Source organism: Strigops habroptila, chromosome 6 (genome assembly GCF_004027225.2).
Source record: "Strigops habroptila isolate Jane chromosome 6, bStrHab1.2.pri, whole genome shotgun sequence".
In the NCBI taxonomy this organism is placed as follows: domain Eukaryota; kingdom Metazoa; phylum Chordata; class Aves; order Psittaciformes; family Psittacidae; genus Strigops; species Strigops habroptila.
This window is the reverse complement of record NC_044282.2, coordinates 30,443,953-30,460,812: the sequence shown is the minus strand read 5'-3', so window position 1 is coordinate 30,460,812 and position 16,860 is coordinate 30,443,953. Positions and strand designations below refer to the sequence as shown.

The following is a 16,860-nucleotide window of genomic DNA, read 5'->3' as shown; positions in this document are numbered from 1 at the left end:
CAGCTAACTGGTTATGGGATTGTTATTACATGGGCAAACAACAGTTTTCTCTCATCTCATTCTTGGAAATGCTCAAAGCATTCTAGCTAAAACTTACAAAAACAATTCAGACTCAGCCAGATATCCAGCCTGAACAACTGAAGTTTGGCAAAGCTGTAAACAACTGGGCTTCATACAGACTAGACTTTTTCATGCAAAATGTCCGGCAAAATTACATAGGGGTCTTGCTATCAGCTTGCTCTGTAGTATGTCTTTTCTTTTATGTCCCAACTTAACATCACATTTGTAAGTCAACTGGCATACTTTTAATATAGCATTTAATATCTGCTCACATTTATACTTCTCATTTTCATCTATTGCTAATTCATAGTTGATTAGCTAAATTTTGCTAATACGATGACAAAACTTGAGACTAAAGAAATCCCTCAAATGCCTCTATTAACAGAGCGTCAGATTATTTTCTAGACAGAGAAATCTGTGCCAGCCTCACAAAAGTATCTGGATACAACATCTTGATTTTTCTGTTTTCTCGTGACTTTCAGCAAAGACTCACAAAAAAAAGAGAAAGCTACTGAAGTAGTTGACTTAGATAAACTACTTCTTTTTCTAAGAATTAAACAGATGAGACTCAGAATGTACCTATGTTGATAAGACCGCTTATCAGCAAAACCATTCCCTCCCTTCTGTGTTCAAAAAGAAACATTTTTAGAGATGTTAAAAATAAAAACAGAGGTTTAACGAAATAAATTCACATATTTTTGTTAGTAAAGGAAAATATCTTATTCTCAGTGGATTTCGTGGTTTCTTAGAAAGTATATGAAAAAAAGAGATGGTCATGATCTGTGACATACACAGCACATTCTCAAAGATGCCCTAAGAAATTTCTAAATATTCCTTATAATAGTTTCAGCCAAACTTGTTATTTTTTTTTTCCTTTATTTGATCTGCAAATGTTCTATGTTGGCAGCACTCTGAAAATATATAAAAATAACATGTCTGCAATTTATGTTTTCCTGCCTGCAATGCTCTATGACAGCATTTTTAAGATGAACCTATTTGACACTCTGCCAGACTCTTCCGTGATGTCCTTGGGAATTTTGACTTATTAACTACAATCAAGGTTTAATGCAAGCTGTTTAAGGCAGGCTTGTTTCCATAAAGAAACTGTTTTGATTTTAGGTTATACACATGAAATGCTGCTCCTCAGAGTCAGACTCTAGATGATTTCACTGAATGGCATGACAGAATTGCAAAGTTGTTGCCATCCTTGAGAAGCCAGTGGAGTTGTACCAAAGAAGACAAAATAATAGAAAATTAAAATACAACAGTACCTACACTAGGTATTTCATAAACTGTCAAAGGCTATATAACCTAGTATTATCATTGGACTCACAGAAAACAGGTTCATTGCTTTCTTCATAATACAGTGACACCATATTATTTATTTGTACTTGCAGGGGTTTTTTTTCAGTAATGGCTTTGTGCTTGGTTAGGTTCTCTCTATGCGGAGAAATAGGAAGATGAGGTTAATACAAATATTCTCCAGCATTAAATCAGTTCTCGTGTCCTAGAGAAAGGCTGGGACACCTGCACACTATCTCTAAAGGCTCAAGGATTTTCTCACTTTGCCCATGGTGTTACAGTTACACATCCATCCTGCTGCCACGGTTTTGTCCCTTGGGGATTCCCACCACAGGAGGACTGGAAGCAGAACAGTCTGATTAGAGCCAGCAGCTGAAATTGTGCTGGCAATTCATTCCAGTAAACAATGAATCCCACCTAAAAGCAGGGATTTGAGTACTCTGAAGCAGATTTGGGTCAAATTCTGTGTAAGGTTTCAGGGAAACAAAAAATGAAAATGGAATCTATGAACTGCAGAAACAGTTCCTTTTGCCATTTCAGATCTTTTTTCCCCCCATACTAAGATCACAGGAAGTCAGAGGTGCTATCAGAGTGAAGCAGAAAAATGATGAGAAAATGGTTTCTCTGCCCTCTTTTTTCCACCTGTCCCAGTTGCCTGTCAAAGCCTGGTAGTGTTTTAAGATCTTACTATAAAAAAACCCCAAACCATTAGTCAAATTGTCTGCATGATTCAAAATGGGTATTTGAATAAAAATGAGTGAATTTTGGGGCACAGGAAGTAACAACTCTATGATTTTGCATGTAACTTCTGGTCTTTCCAAGTGTCAGCTCTTGCTCCAGTGAATATTTAAGGCATTTCACACAAAGCAGACTTTTTTTTTCTTTTCTGCAAAGAGTAAAGCAATCATCTCAGAATACCTTGTATTTAAAGTATCTTCCTGGGAGGTGGAAGACTGTGCTTTAATCCCTATACTGTATCAATAAAGTATTCTAACCTTTTCCTTTCTGGGTTGTTTTGGTTTTTTTCCGTGGTTCCAAACTCACATTGGTCTTGCTGTAATTTAAATTTTGCTAGAAGAGCCTCATAATCAAAACAGTATTTTGCAGTCGGTAAAATATTTACTCCAATCAAAAACTAATGTGCCTTACTGCAAATCCTGAAAAAATATAGAAAAGCATTTCTTTGTTTTCATTTTTTTTTAGATTCAGCCATCAATCAAAAAAGTACATATATAGGCACAGTCTTAATCCTAATTAATTTTCCTGGGAATTCCTTTGAAGGACTGAGCAATGCCTCCTTCCCAATTTTATTTTGGGTCTCTCTCTTACATGCTGGCTGCTTCTGAAACCTCTTCTCCACCTTCTTCTCTCCTGCAGTTTCAGAGGTTCAGGGGCAGAACTGGGAGCACTGTGGTTTTGTTTTCTCTCTGGTGCTGCTTTTGTGAAAATTTCCTTTTGTGGGTGAATCACCACAGTATTACTGAGTGATTGATTATTACAAGAAAACTTTTACAAATGAAGAAATCAAAGTCTGTTTGCTAGGGGATTATACAGTAAACTGGATAAAGTTTTTTTTATATATATATATTGACCATGGTAACAAATATAACTAAATCAAAGATACAAGGTGATAACTAATGTAAAATATCAATCAACATATTGCATAGCTATATATGCAATATTATTTTTATTCCCAGATTCAGGTGCCTATTTTCTTAGGGCATGGGAGAGGAGATAAAAAGGGAAAAAAGAGGAGCTGTTGCGCCATTAGCAACTGTGGGATGGCTGATGTGCTCCCCCGACACATGACCTGATTGCAGCCCGGTTTCTGCCGCTCCATTACAAGTAGCCAGTATGAATAATTGCATCGTTACAGAGTTGCACTGTGATGCAGGTAAAGCCATGAGGAAGGCAGCATTTTCAATCTAAGTAAGGGAGCCTTGAGATAGGGTTGGTGTTGGGGTGAACTGAAATGTTATCTGTCAGCTGTAGCTGTCAGCAAAAATATTAAGAAAGAGCAGCTGCATCATGCCACAAGCAGAGGAGTGGAGCAGTTGTAGCTCCAAATAGATTTTAGAGTCAGACTGAGTTTTCTTTTAATGAACCCTAGTAATAGTCATGGGCTGTTTATTTTCAAACTTGCTTTGAGCCAGTTGATAATGCTACTGCTTTTAAAATGGTTTAAACAAATGCTTGAGATGCAAGTAAAGAAAAGCTATTTAGAATAGCACTTACTGAAAAGTATGGCACTACTCCTACAAAATGTAACTCTTCCTACTACTTTCAGCTTCTGCATTTTTAAATTTAAAATTTCACCCATTTAGTGTATAAGTGCTGATATAACAATAAAATCGGTATGATAATAAAAAATCCTAACCATGTTTCTCAGCTGGATGAAAAATTATTGGTTTATAATTGCTTCTGTAGCATTTATTCTTCCTTTTCAGAACATTGAATTAATAAGATACTAAGCTATCTGGAAAATATTTATTAAAGAATAATATCTTACAGTCTTTTGGGGTTGCTATTAAGGAAAATAATAAGCAGCAGTCTCTTTTGGATCTTGAATTCCAAGATAAATGTAATAAAGCTTGTGGCGGGGTGTTATTGTTTACTGCTTGGAAAAACTTATGCAATAGCAGAATACTGTTCTGATTTTTGAGCTGCTGCTAATGAAGTACAACCAGACAGGGTACATTGCCATGAGTCAGGAAATCTGGATGTTCCTGGACAGAGGCCAAGGGAGCTTAGACACATCAGAGATGTGATGTATATGTATCCTCTGGGGGAGATACACTGAGTTGTTTTCAAGCACTTCAAGCTGCCTTATTCAAGAGGCAACCAAATGACCACCCTGAAATGAAGTTACTAGCTGTCTGTTTCTCAGACTCCCTTGTTTTCACACCAGGAAAACAAGAATGAAGTAAGCTGTTCAGAGGAGCTTAGAGATTAGATACTAAGTTCAGCCTAGAGACAGCAGGTTCAAACCCGAGAGTTTAACTTTGTCTGTTCACTCTAAAAAAAAACCAAAACAAAAAAACCCAAAAAACCCCTAAATTAAAAAAAGATGCTACAAAAGAATGGCATGACTTTGTAAGAGAGTGGGTGCTCCACTCTCCACAATGTGAATCAGTTGCTGAAATGCTGCTCTTTCAGTACAGAACTATGGTACATATGCAACTCTCTAACAGTTTTTAAGACTTCAAAATGTTCTTACTGTGGGCCCGTATGTTTCAAGTGAAATTAACTGGTTTCCTAAAGCTAGTTGGGATCATGCAAAAGCGTGCCACTGGTTTCTTTCCTACCCCTCTTTATTGCAGCTTAACATAACCACTGCAGGACACTTTCATTTTTCACTCTCCTCTACCCTTTTTTGGCAGATTTGTTTTCCTTATCTTCCTTCAACCATTCCCCGCATCGTGCCCCAGGGGAGGACTACAGCTTTCACTGCCTCTCTCAGCAGAGCAGAACATGCAGAGGAGTTTTGTCTAGGTACGTGAGCTGCTGCTTGGACTTCCACATTTCCCACATTTTATCAGGGGAAGCTCTTGCAATAAAGACCTGATCTCCCTTTCACAAAATCCAAGGAAGGGTCATTTATTACCCCATTCTTCCCCCCTGGAAACGCTCTCAAGTAAACTAAGAAATAATTTCCAGACCTCCTACTTTGATCTGGACTAGCTTTGGACCTGCCTTCACAGTTGCCACTGCTGTTGCACCATGGCAAGGCATGGTGTAGTAGACCTGTACTGCCTTCAGCGGCATTTCAGCAGCTGTGGCTGCAAGCCTTGTCCTGCATATTGTGTGCTGTTGCATACTTGTGAGCGTGGGACTCTGCCCTGCTCTCAGACTCACTGTCCCTTCTGTCTACTGGTATTGCAAATCACACACATTCAAAATCTTGAGATAATCTTCCAAAGTTGCATGTCAGGGGATTTTAAAGCCTCACATTATGGCATCACATGATCTAGAGCTCATAGATGTCAATTCTCCTGAAGCCATCAGGACTGTTTTTTAATGATTTTCTCTGTTCTTTATTAAAGCTGAGACTCATGCAACGGCAACCCAATTCCCTAGCATGAGACCTTACCAAAAATCTCAGTTGCAAAGAGCAACCTGAGTTGCTGCCATAGGTTTAACAAAGTGGGCAGGACTGGAGACCCTGGTTACTTGCTGAGCCTGCAGGGGACAGACAGCACTGCAGGACATTTCTGTTTTCCAGGTGCTCTATCTTCCCCCAGCCAGTATGTGGAGTTGATGTGGCCTTCCCTCAGCCCCACAGTGGCTCCAGGGCTGTCCCGTAACAGGCTAATTTGGGTAGTCACCCAAATTAGTCACCTGCCCACCCCTTCCCTTAAAGGTCCTTTTTCCTCCAAGCTGTTTTTTTTTCCCAACTGCCTCCTCCTTGTACCAGTCAGCTTCTCCTGGGCACTCCCAAAATAATAACAAGCTCACACGCTGACAGCACCAACTCTGCCCTATGAATTACTTCTGGTGCAACTCAACTGGAGGAAATGGTCTTGTTTTTCCTGAAACATCTTAGTATTGACACTGGTTTGGTTTCTATTTTGGTATAGTTTTGTTCTTGCAGCTTCCTGATCACATCCCTGGTTGTCCTCTTTCCTTTTTCTGCTATGCTTTTACCAGTACAGCTGATTTCTTGCTATCCGCAACTCAGGGCACAACTATGCTTCCCTCTGGGGAGCTCCTCTAAAAATACGTATTCTTGTCATTCAGACTAATTTAACTTCTATTCCCACTTCTCCCAACAGAATCTGGTTTCCAAGGAGGGCTATTTAAGTCTCCTTATTCAAAGCTGTTGACATGATGTTCAATACTGCAACATCTCAGGGTGTTAGAGTCACTACTATATTTACTCTTGTAACATCCCAGGTGTTATTAAAAGAGTAGAAGTAAATAACTTGCCGAGAGTCGTACAAGGAGCCACTACTGTGAAAGCCAGCCATTTAACCAGCCTTCCTCTCCCCTGGTATGATACCTAGCACTTCACAGTTTAAGGTAACATTATTTGAAAGGCATAAACAACAAAATTCAAATATGGCATGAATATTTTGGAGAGGGAACCTGAATTTAGCAGTGTTCCTGATCAATAAGCAATCTGTCATATGTCCTGTCACTCTTACAGCCTATTCCCTGCAGTGTGCTTTAGTCTTTGTTTATACAACTAATGCTGGAAGCATCTAAATTAACCTTCCTGGTGTGAAGTTATGCTTGCCTCATTTTTTTATATACTTGCTTGTCTTTTTGAGTTGACAGTAGTAGCCCATAGAACTGTTCCCACCCTACTTATTCCTTAACAAACTTACAAACTGTTGTGTTCAGAGTATTCACTGAACACTTACACAGACTATTCAGTTTATTTCTGATATTTTCCTGTGTTTCCTTTGTGCTATCTAAGCTAAGGCAGAAACTCATTACACTGCCTATAACTAACATCACATACTTTTCTAGCCCTTCATTAGTTTCTCAGAGACCTGTGATGATACAGGTTGTGTGACTAGTAGTGATACAGGGGCTAGAAACTAGTATCACTGCAGGGAAATTGTTTTCTTGGAGCCAGGCAGCTGTGCCACTGTCACAGAGAGGGCTCTGAAAAAGTCCTCTTGGGACCCCAAGTACCACAGCAATCCTGTTGTGTATTTCCATTTACAAATAGATCAAATTCTGTATTGAAGGTACTTACATTGTACTCCCTCCATCTTTCTAATAAAAAGCTGTTCCAAAATAATTTGGGGTTTAAGAACATACTCTCTGAAAGTGGGAAAATCGGTTCTTTTAAAACCACTGCATGAATGGATTCAAGGCAGGGTAGTTAAAGATACTGTTATCTGGTTAACCCATGGTTTAGAGGTCCCTAGCTTTAAAACACTAAGCTTCCTGCCCTCCTGCCAAAGCAATTCTTTGTATAACCTGTATGTGTGCAAGCGATTAGCTCCTCAAGTTCCTCCCTGCAGCAAGTGCTGAATTTGCTCTAGACAAGTACAATGGGATCTGAGACTTCTGTACTCCCCCGCTGTGAGAATTTCCCAGCCTTTTTCCACTTATGTCTGTTGATGATGGCAAAATTTTAGTTACAACATCCAGTTTTAGGAACATTACTTGCTGATTTATCTAAAGAAAAGAATACCTGTCTTCAGTGGTTATTCTTAATAGGTATGCCTGCCACATCCCTTTGAGTGCCACAAGGCCACTACTTTGTCCTTGTTTCATGCTACAGTAATCACCACCAGGTAAATTTAGATGCTTGCACAACCAAGGGCTTTTCTAAACCAAAAGAGCTAGTCTCAGGTTGGTTCAACCAGAACTCCATCTAGGAATCCTGTTTGCCATATGTGCATCATTCTCTGTTCCTGATTAGGATACAATTGAAAAGAGATGCTCAGTAAGAATAGTGAACTCAGCAGTAGAAGCAGTCTGCAGGGTTTCCTTCCTCAAAAGCAGCATCTCTGTTTTTCTTCCTTATTTGCTTATTACTTACAATCTCAATGCTAGCCTTTCAGCTTATTGGGCTGCCTAGAAAGATAAAGATAGCATATACTTAACCTTTTATTTTCAGAATTCTTTTTCAAAGAGATGGCACCTTAATGGCATCCCAATTCTAAATATTTGGCCTTCAAACACAATGTGGTAGGGAGGAGGAAGGTGTGCATACTAAAAGCTGGAGTGAACTAGGGTAGAAAATTTCATACAGAATTTTTGGTTCATATTATGCTTATTTTAGATATAACACTTCAAACATAATAAAATTGAACAAAACCCCCCTACCAATATTGCTTCTTTTGCAATTTTGAAAGTGCCAAAGGCCTGTGATTTATACTGCTATCAACTGTTGCTCCTGCCAACTTCTATTCAGTGGATGGATTTCGATACAGTGATTATCATCACTGGCAAAATATTCCTCAGCCAGCCATGTTCAAAACTTTGTGGTCCAAATAAAATGTGAGACTTTAGAATAACTACAGATTAAAAATACTCAAGATAACTGTAAGTAATCAAAGCCCTGAGCAATCTGATGAGGTTCTGGACTTAGCCCTCTTTGAGTGAGACTGGATGACTTCCGTCAGTTCCTTCTACCTAAATTCTGATTCTGTAACACCGTAAGTGGCATCTCTCATTCAGTGAGCATGCTACTGTGACCCTGCCTTTTACTATCTGCAAAGTAAAGTAATGCCTTTTTGACTTAGATTCTAGCTTCTGGCTAGTGGCAGTAGTTGCCATAGCCAGCTGCCTCATAACGTGGTTTCTCTGGCACTCAGGAGCTCTGCTGCCATGTGTGTCCCTCGATGCAGAAGGGACATCTTGTTCTCCGGTATGTTTGACATACTTGAGGACATCTAGCATGGCATCGTTCCCTTCCTTCTGTCTCCTGCCCAGAGTCAAACATTGGAATGTTTATTTTTCCTCTAAAGAATTTTATCAGATTGAAGAACTGAAATTCATATCTACTGGAATATCATTCGTGTTTCTTTTTATTATAGAAGTCCCTGTAGAAGAAAAAAAGTAGGTGAAATAAAACACTATAGAAGAACTACTGTCACCTTTACTTTAAAAGTTAGATCCAAGAGGTTTTGTGATTACAGATGGTGGGACAAGTGAAATTTTGGGGATAAGTGTGAATGACAGACACAGGAATTGAATAGCTTTAGCATGAGAAATATATGCCTAATTTAAAAAGAAATATTAGTCAGCTCTACACTGAAGCAGACATAGTTAACCACATGTGCTTTGCCACCCTTTCATTTATGTCCTTGCCTATGGCTTTTAAGGGGATATTTTTTCAACAATCATCCGGATTACATATTTTTGAAGTAAGAATGTTCTTTGAGTCACATAACTTGACAGTGTGAGGTTTTATGAGTATCCTACCTATTATGTTCACAAATCTGAACCTCAGAATAAATTGTATATGCTTTTCTTTAGTGTGTATTTGTTGTCACAGTAACTGCAGTTTTCCCAATAAATGGAAATTGCATCGTTTCCTTAGCATTAAGGTTATTGCACTGAAATAGCATCATGAACTCACCACCACTTCTCCCTTCCTGTTGTCAAGCTAGTTCTCATTTAGTTACAGGAACAGGCACTAAAACAGGTTAGTTTAGATATGTGTGCATTAGAAAGCTGAAGCAAGTCTGCTTAGCCCCATTACATCCTATGACTCATGCATGTGTGGGAAAGACCTTATTTTCACAGAGATCTCTTAGATAAACAAGGCAAGTTGGCAGCAGTTCGATTACACTGATGTTAGCAGTCTCCTGCTTTCTGTTGACTTCATTTGCTTCATATTTTCTGAAAAATGCAAGCAGTCTGATAAACTCTAATGAAAATTCTTGTCCCAGGGACACAAAAGCTTTCATTTTCAATTACCTTTTTTTTTTTTTTCCCAATAGGAGCAGCTTTGAAAGCAGTTTCTAAAAAAAAAAATCCTTTTCTTTTATTAGAACAGAATCCACTTTTTCTTTTTTTTTTTTTTTTTTTAAAGATTGTTAGCGAAGCTATGGCTCTTGCTATCCACACTCACGAAACACTAGTTAGTTAGATACCTCCCCCCACCTAAGCCTACAACCCTCTAAATACTGTGGACTTCACATAGGAAATGGATCTAACTTCCAAAATATTACTTTTACATATGCACTGGAACAAACTTTTAAACAGCATAAATCACAAAACATTATACTCTTTGACACCATTTCCCCGAAAAGGCAAAGCAAAGAAAGCAACCCTTACTGCATTAAAGAGCTCTTAAAGTATACAAATAAAAATGAAAAAGTTTATTGCAAATTCATTGAAGTTTTTTCTTTTGTTCTGAAACTCCACCAGTTTAGATCTGAACGAGTCTGGCCACATCATAGATAATGAAGATTTTAATCACCATTTTATCAGCTTTGAAATGAAACACATTTGGACAATGTACAGCAATCTTTTAGATTCACACACCCCTTTGCTTGTGTCAGCTAACAGCAACTAGATGGGTTGCCCATTTAAGGGAAAAAGTACAAACTCCAGCCTATTTCCCTGTACTTCAGATGTGTTTGTCCCGCTCCTTCAGCAATGCATTCTGTAACGCCAAAAAACATTTCTTTTCTTACAAAAGGCACGTGCACGTGCACATACATACACACATTTCTGACTAAGTTTCAGCTCTCATAGAGCTGCAAAATTAACCGGATGTTGGAATTCTTAATTTTCTCCTCAGTTTTATAATACCACATATAGCAATTTTCTGCTAACTGGAGGGGGAAGAGATACCATTCCATTGCCTTGGAACACTACTCACTAAACAGCCCAGGATAAATCATGCATTTTAACAGCTGTGTATCTACAGAACAATGATTTCAAAATAAAACTGCAATTGTGCTTTTAGGATATATGCTTTTAATTGTAGGAATTGACTCCTGCACTCTATTTGCGAAGTGTGCAAAGCATTTTGGAGGAGACCACAATCTATGTAATCTTACATATCATCTTTAGAGCTAGAATTTGCACGCTTTACTGTCGAAAATATTTAGAGATATAGTGATACAGTCCAGCCAAAGCAGAATGAGAATGATATAGGGCAAAGCCATCTTGAACTAAAAAAAACCCAAACAAACCATAAAACCCAAGCTGTCCCAATTTAGGAAGACTTTGTGTTTGCATTGATATTAGTACATATTTTGCCATGATGGTAAGAATAAGAAGTAATACAGAAAATGCAGATTATCTGCAGAAGTTGGAGGGGTAGGTGGAAAGACCCAAAAATAAAAGGAAAAATCTAATCAAGTATCCAGAAAGGCACAATTTTCACAAATACATTAGGCACCACACAATCTTCAACATGACTAGAGACTCCCACCATCTCTCCTGAACAGGCAACAGGCACTGTCCTTTGGACAACGTACCTCAAAGAATAACTACAGGACTGTGTTATAAATGCCTCATTTTTTCTAGTATCACTAACCTGGTACAAATATTACCTACTAGAGGAGAAAAAGAGAGGTTAAGAAATCTTAATTCTTTATGAAATATTGTTCCCTCGGTTGTTCAATATCTTCCAATAGCAAGAAAAGCCTCTATTCCCCAAATAATCCCCAGAATTCTGTATAAAATTAGGAAACAACTTTCAGTAGAAAACACTGAGAAATGAAAAATGAAAAGGCTAAAAATGAAAAGCACCAGAATAAGATGACGCTGAAAAGTATAGGTGTTTGTGGTTCTTGTAAAGAAGTATTTAAACTTTTCCATACAACAGATTAACGCTATTTTATCATATACACTATTCTATCTTTCTAGCTTTCAGTTCGTATCTTAGGTTTTATATACTAAATATTTTTTGTGAAATAGGAAGTATGAATATATGGAGTTCCTTCTCCTTTTTCTTATTTCATCTGGCTTCTTCACAAATTTTATAGCTCTATTTCTCAAAATGGCATTTTAGACAGGTAGAACTACAAAATCCCTGCCCCCAAATTCAGTTTATATATTAAAATAGTATGTTAAACTGTAACAACAAGCTTTGAGAAAGGAAGAAACAGGAAATTGGAGAAAAAGTAAAATGTCTCTTAGGAAAAAATTATTTGGACAGCAATACAGATGATGCATTTTGTTAAATGCTCTTGAGGGGACTGTAAATTTATACATTCATTATTGAAGACCTGATCTTATTAAACTCAAAGGAAATCTCACTCTGAATTCAGTGGCATAAAAATGGCCTCTGACTCAGCACAGATCTGAGGCACGTTCTTAATTTATGTCCAGGGGGTACATCAACTGCATTAGATGAGATTACCCAAAGCCTTAAATTAAAAATGTGTTGAATCTGCGCCCACAGAAAGATCCTGTATGAGGAGTTTTACTGATACACCTGCATCAGTATGGAAATGGCTACACTGGTGAAATCGTAGCCCAGAGGAACAAAACAGGTAGAAGCAAAGATTTCCCAATGTAATTATGCTTACTCCATAAGCTGCTTCCAAGAGCACAACTATATCTTCAGGAGCCCTACCTTGGTCAACATAGCTCTGTTCGTAGGCAAGTTTAGTCTTTCCATGACAGGTGCTACAGTGAGAGGCACTATAGAAAACTCATGTCATCAGGTCAATGTCAAGCGTGCTAAAGCCAGTAGCAGAGAGGATGGACCATTTAAACCAGAGACAAAGGTATCACTCTACCAGATATGAGCAGGAGGAGTCTGGGAAAATCAGGGCAGATCTGAAGATGAGTTTTGAAGATTAATTTCAAGTCTTTGAATTTGGTGTTAAAATGAACCACATGTTCTATAGTGAGATTGAAAGACTGAAGTGATAACAAAACAGTTAAGATGATGACTTTAGCTGTGGCTATACTGGCTAGAAGAGGCCCTAAATTATAATATTGACCCAATGAAGGTGAAACAATGAGCCACAGTCAGAATCTGGAAGTGGATTCAGATTGGAAGGAATATAGAGTCTTTAGCACCATGAAAGGCACCATTCGTTCCACAGTTATGGGAATATAAATAAAATCAGAATAATATGTAATGAGGAAAATAAATGAGTATGCTATGTCTACTTGTCTTCCAAGAAAATCTCTACAATGGGGTGTATCGCCAAAACCTAAATTACTTTTTGATTTGATATAAAATTGAGCTTGGTTTCACTGGAGTCATTAGTAAAGTTGCCTATTCTTCAAATATGAAACCATCTGTTGAATAGACAAGTTACATATTCCACAGATTTGATTGGAAAATCCCAGTGTCTCTTTGTGGACACCTGTTGAGAAGAGTAATTTTAGCCTCCTCCTCCATTTTGAAGTGGAAAGGAAGACAGATGTATGTAAAACCACAACTCCATGTGTTAGAGTTGGAAGTTGCTATCAGACTGTTCAAAAATCACTTCATTCAATAGTTATCAGGCTAATTTACCTTTTGCTTTTAAAAACTTTGCTCAAAGTAAATTGTGAAAGAAAAGTAAAATCATAAAATCATACATTATGCTCAGCAACAACTAAAAGCAAAAAGGACTTGATAATCAGCATAGCATTTTCCAGGTTTTGCCATCCCTACATATTCAGAAGGTCAAATTAGCCTTTTCTCCAAAGATTATTATTTGCCAATTAACTTAGTCGAAAGAAGTGGTAATTTTCACACTAATGTCAAGATAACAAAACCTGTACAAACCATATTGTTTCAGTTTTAGTTCTCACTATATAGCTTTCTTAAAAACAAAACAAAAAACAACTTTCTCCAGATATGTCTATATTAAAAAGTAATACTAAAGTTTCCTTTAGAGTGTTAGATTTGGGATACCACAGTGGGTAGTAATTCCACATTAATGATTATAACATTAAATCATGGCCACCAAAAAGTATTCCTATTTAGTGCTTAAGTAGTGTGCCCATTGCTATGAAACAAAATGTAAACTATATGATTTTTACTTTTAAGAATTTCCCTCCATCCTAATACTTCATTTATCTCATTGTTTCACAGGCAGTTACATTCTCAGCCACCAAGTCAAAGTTGCTTCAGAGTATTTTAATTTCATCCAATCTGTAAGCATGCCACTGCTAAGATGTGGTATTGATGTCATTTGTATAGTATGCAGGGATGAAACTAGAATTATTTAGCAAGCAAGACCTTCTCATCTCCCTGAGGCAGTCCCAGAGTCCACAGACTAAGTGTCAAACACCACAGACAGTCAGCATAGACTCACTCAGTCCATTCCTTCTTTAGGACAAATACTTCTCATCTGAGACAATACTACATAAATCTGTGAACAGGATTTTTGCATGCGTTAAGTGCATTCTTTAAATCTTTGCCTTCATAACTGAATTCATATTGCATGTGAATTTATAATCAGTACATCTTTTAAAAATTCATGCATACTAGTTTTCTTTTGTTTGAAGAAAATGGCTTTAAAAGACAGCGGGTGGAGGAGGAGTGGGGGGGGGGATTCACTCTTCAATTGACCAAACAGCTTTTGTCAGTTTAGACAAAGCAAATCATACTAAGCAATTCCTCCCTTAAATTACATGACCATTATGGGACTATCAGATATGCATTTCTAACAGACAAACAGGCTTCCATTCTGCTGTCTGTAAAGCATCTGAGCACTGGTTTCTCATTTATTTTGCTGAAAGAAATGCTTTAACAACAGTGATCCAGCTCAAGCACGCTTGGCTGCAATAAACATAAGGTCAGTCTTTAGGACAGTTGCATTATACAGCCAATCAATAGAGCAGAGATACATATTCATTCTATGTAAATAAGTACAAGAGGAAGAACCAGGAGCTGTTGTCAAAAGGATAGTATGACAGACACCAGGTGTGCCTGTGTGCTCGAAGTTAGTAAGGAAACGAAAAGTACAAGTGCACTGGGTCACAAAGTATTTGGTTAATTCAGTTAGTGAATGGCTATTTCCTGTTACTTCTCGCACAGGCTGTCACTTTTAATAGCTGCTAGACCATCACTGGTAAGGGATGAGATGTATTCTATTCTTAAATGTTGGTTTGTCTTCTGTCAGCATGTAAGCAGATACAAGCAAGATACATGTCAAAATCTATACACATTTTTTCATATTACTACTAGGCATTTGTTTATGCTCATCCTAAGAACTGCAAAAGTTATTTAAGCAATGTTTTTCTGTAATGAAAGTCTAAAATAAAAATCTAAAACTGTTATCCCATCTAAAACTGTTATCCCAGCTTTTATCTACTGATGTTTCCAAATCATGCAGAAGATTGTTCATAAAAGGAAAGATGCAATAGTCACTAGAAAAGAAAATAACTTCTTTTAAAAAGAATGCATTGGAGTGGTTAGTTCAGTCTTACCTGTCAGCAACACAAACCTAGGAATATCCTTCACACCACAAGATCGCAGTAGCTCGTCCCACAGCACTACCACAGTAGCAGACTGATCCAGCCCAGGAGAACACAAAGAGATAAACTTTTCCCACTTTTGTAGGTCTACCAGCAGCTAAAGTAATGAAGGAAATGGGTTAGAGAACAGAAGACCGGAGCTGCTTCTCGCAGAAATTCCAGGCAGGAGAAGTAGGAGGTATACTCTGTGTGTCACCCAGACTTTTGTTTAAAAGTTTTTTCAACTGTTGCTAGGTGGTGTTAGGCTTTGGCAGTTTAGTTCTCAGATTGTATTTCCCCTCTTCTGGTCTCTTCACACAGTGTTACAGCAATGACTTTGTTGAGCTCAGCTCGCTTGTGCTATATTTAACCAGTGTTCTCAGCAAGTCAAGCCTGTCAACAGCTGAGAAGTTTGGAGCAGGCTTTGCCGAGTTCCTCAGCTGCTGAATTATCAGTGGATGTAGCGCTGCACAGCCCAGCTACTACATTCACTGAAAGATTGTGGGGAAACTGTCAAATCCTTTTAAGGGCTTCCAGTGACTTCACAGGAGTAATTACTATTTAAAGCACTAAGTACAAGATATGTTTTTAGGCATATATTTTAGACTGCTAGAGAAAGAATACTTGTGTTCACAGCAGATGAGTTCAATTATTTATACAGTGAGGATTTTCCTAGGACAAGTAGGAAGTTTATAATTTGAAAGGTATGCACTTCACTTGAGGAAAAATTACACGTGGGGAGAACTTTTTGCAGCATGATTTTTTACAGAGTTCAAATACATTAATATGACATGGAGAAATTAATGAAAGGTTTAAGCTGGAAAGTTTTCAGACTGATACTTATTCCAAAGAAAACCTTGTCCTCCCAGACCAAGAGCTTCCTAGAGTAATTCTTACTCTGTCTCCAACTGTCACTGAAGAATAGAAAAGCCACACAAATCACAATTTGTTTTATATGAGTATTAGGAACACATTACTCAAGGGCTGTATACATTCTGATGTATCCACACTTGCTTCTGGATCTAATTACTGTTCCTAATTCTAAGCTGCAAGTATCTTAATCAACAGACCAGCAGTAACATTGGGCAGCTTTCAGCCCACAAAACCACCATGCTATCAAGATTCTCCAAAAATGTTGCAGATCTTAGGCTCCAGAGCAAAGTTCTATAACCTCATGGCAGAGCAACCCCGTAAACATCTCTGGCAAGGAAAATTCCTTGCCCTGATAAGTCTGTTCTCATTTGAGTTGTGCTTCAAAGTGAAATGCAGAATGGGCCTCCTTTGGAAAGCTTTTCTCTGGTGATGATTTGCAATATTCATCTAGGGTTAGATGAAGAGGAAGGAAAGAAAGAAAGAAAAAAGGGAAGAAAAAAAGTAGAAAGATGCTAAAAAATTTGTCGATATTTATATGTGGAGACATACCAACCTTTCAGAGCAAAAGAAGATCCAAGCAAATCTTAACAGTGCCCTTCAGTGATGCAGGGTCACTGTGCAAATAGTAGGATGGGCAGCGAAAAGGTACCATGTTCTTTGTGGCAATTTCAACATGCAGGAACCTATTTGGCCACAACTAGGCGAGATACCAGTGGATGAGTACAAGCCCTTATGGGAAGCAGCTGTAGGATTAGCTGTAGCCTGGTGCTCTAACCCTGTCTTTGGAATGACTTC

General features: G+C 38.0%; 1 protein-coding gene across 4 annotated transcripts in view; it reads right to left on the bottom strand.

The window, feature by feature from the left end:
* Positions 1–15,627, bottom strand: part of FILIP1 (filamin A interacting protein 1) — a 105,234-nt gene extending 89,607 nt beyond the window's left edge. For 3 of the 4 annotated variants that reach the window (XM_030490099.1, XM_030490102.1, XM_030490103.1), the window contains exon 1: positions 15,166–15,627. The gene's annotated coding sequence lies outside the window, so the exon portion shown is untranslated. The remainder of the gene's footprint in view (positions 1–15,165) is intronic. The other variant, XM_030490100.1, reaches the window with a different exon arrangement.
* Between the last annotated feature and the right edge of the window lie 1,233 nt (positions 15,628–16,860).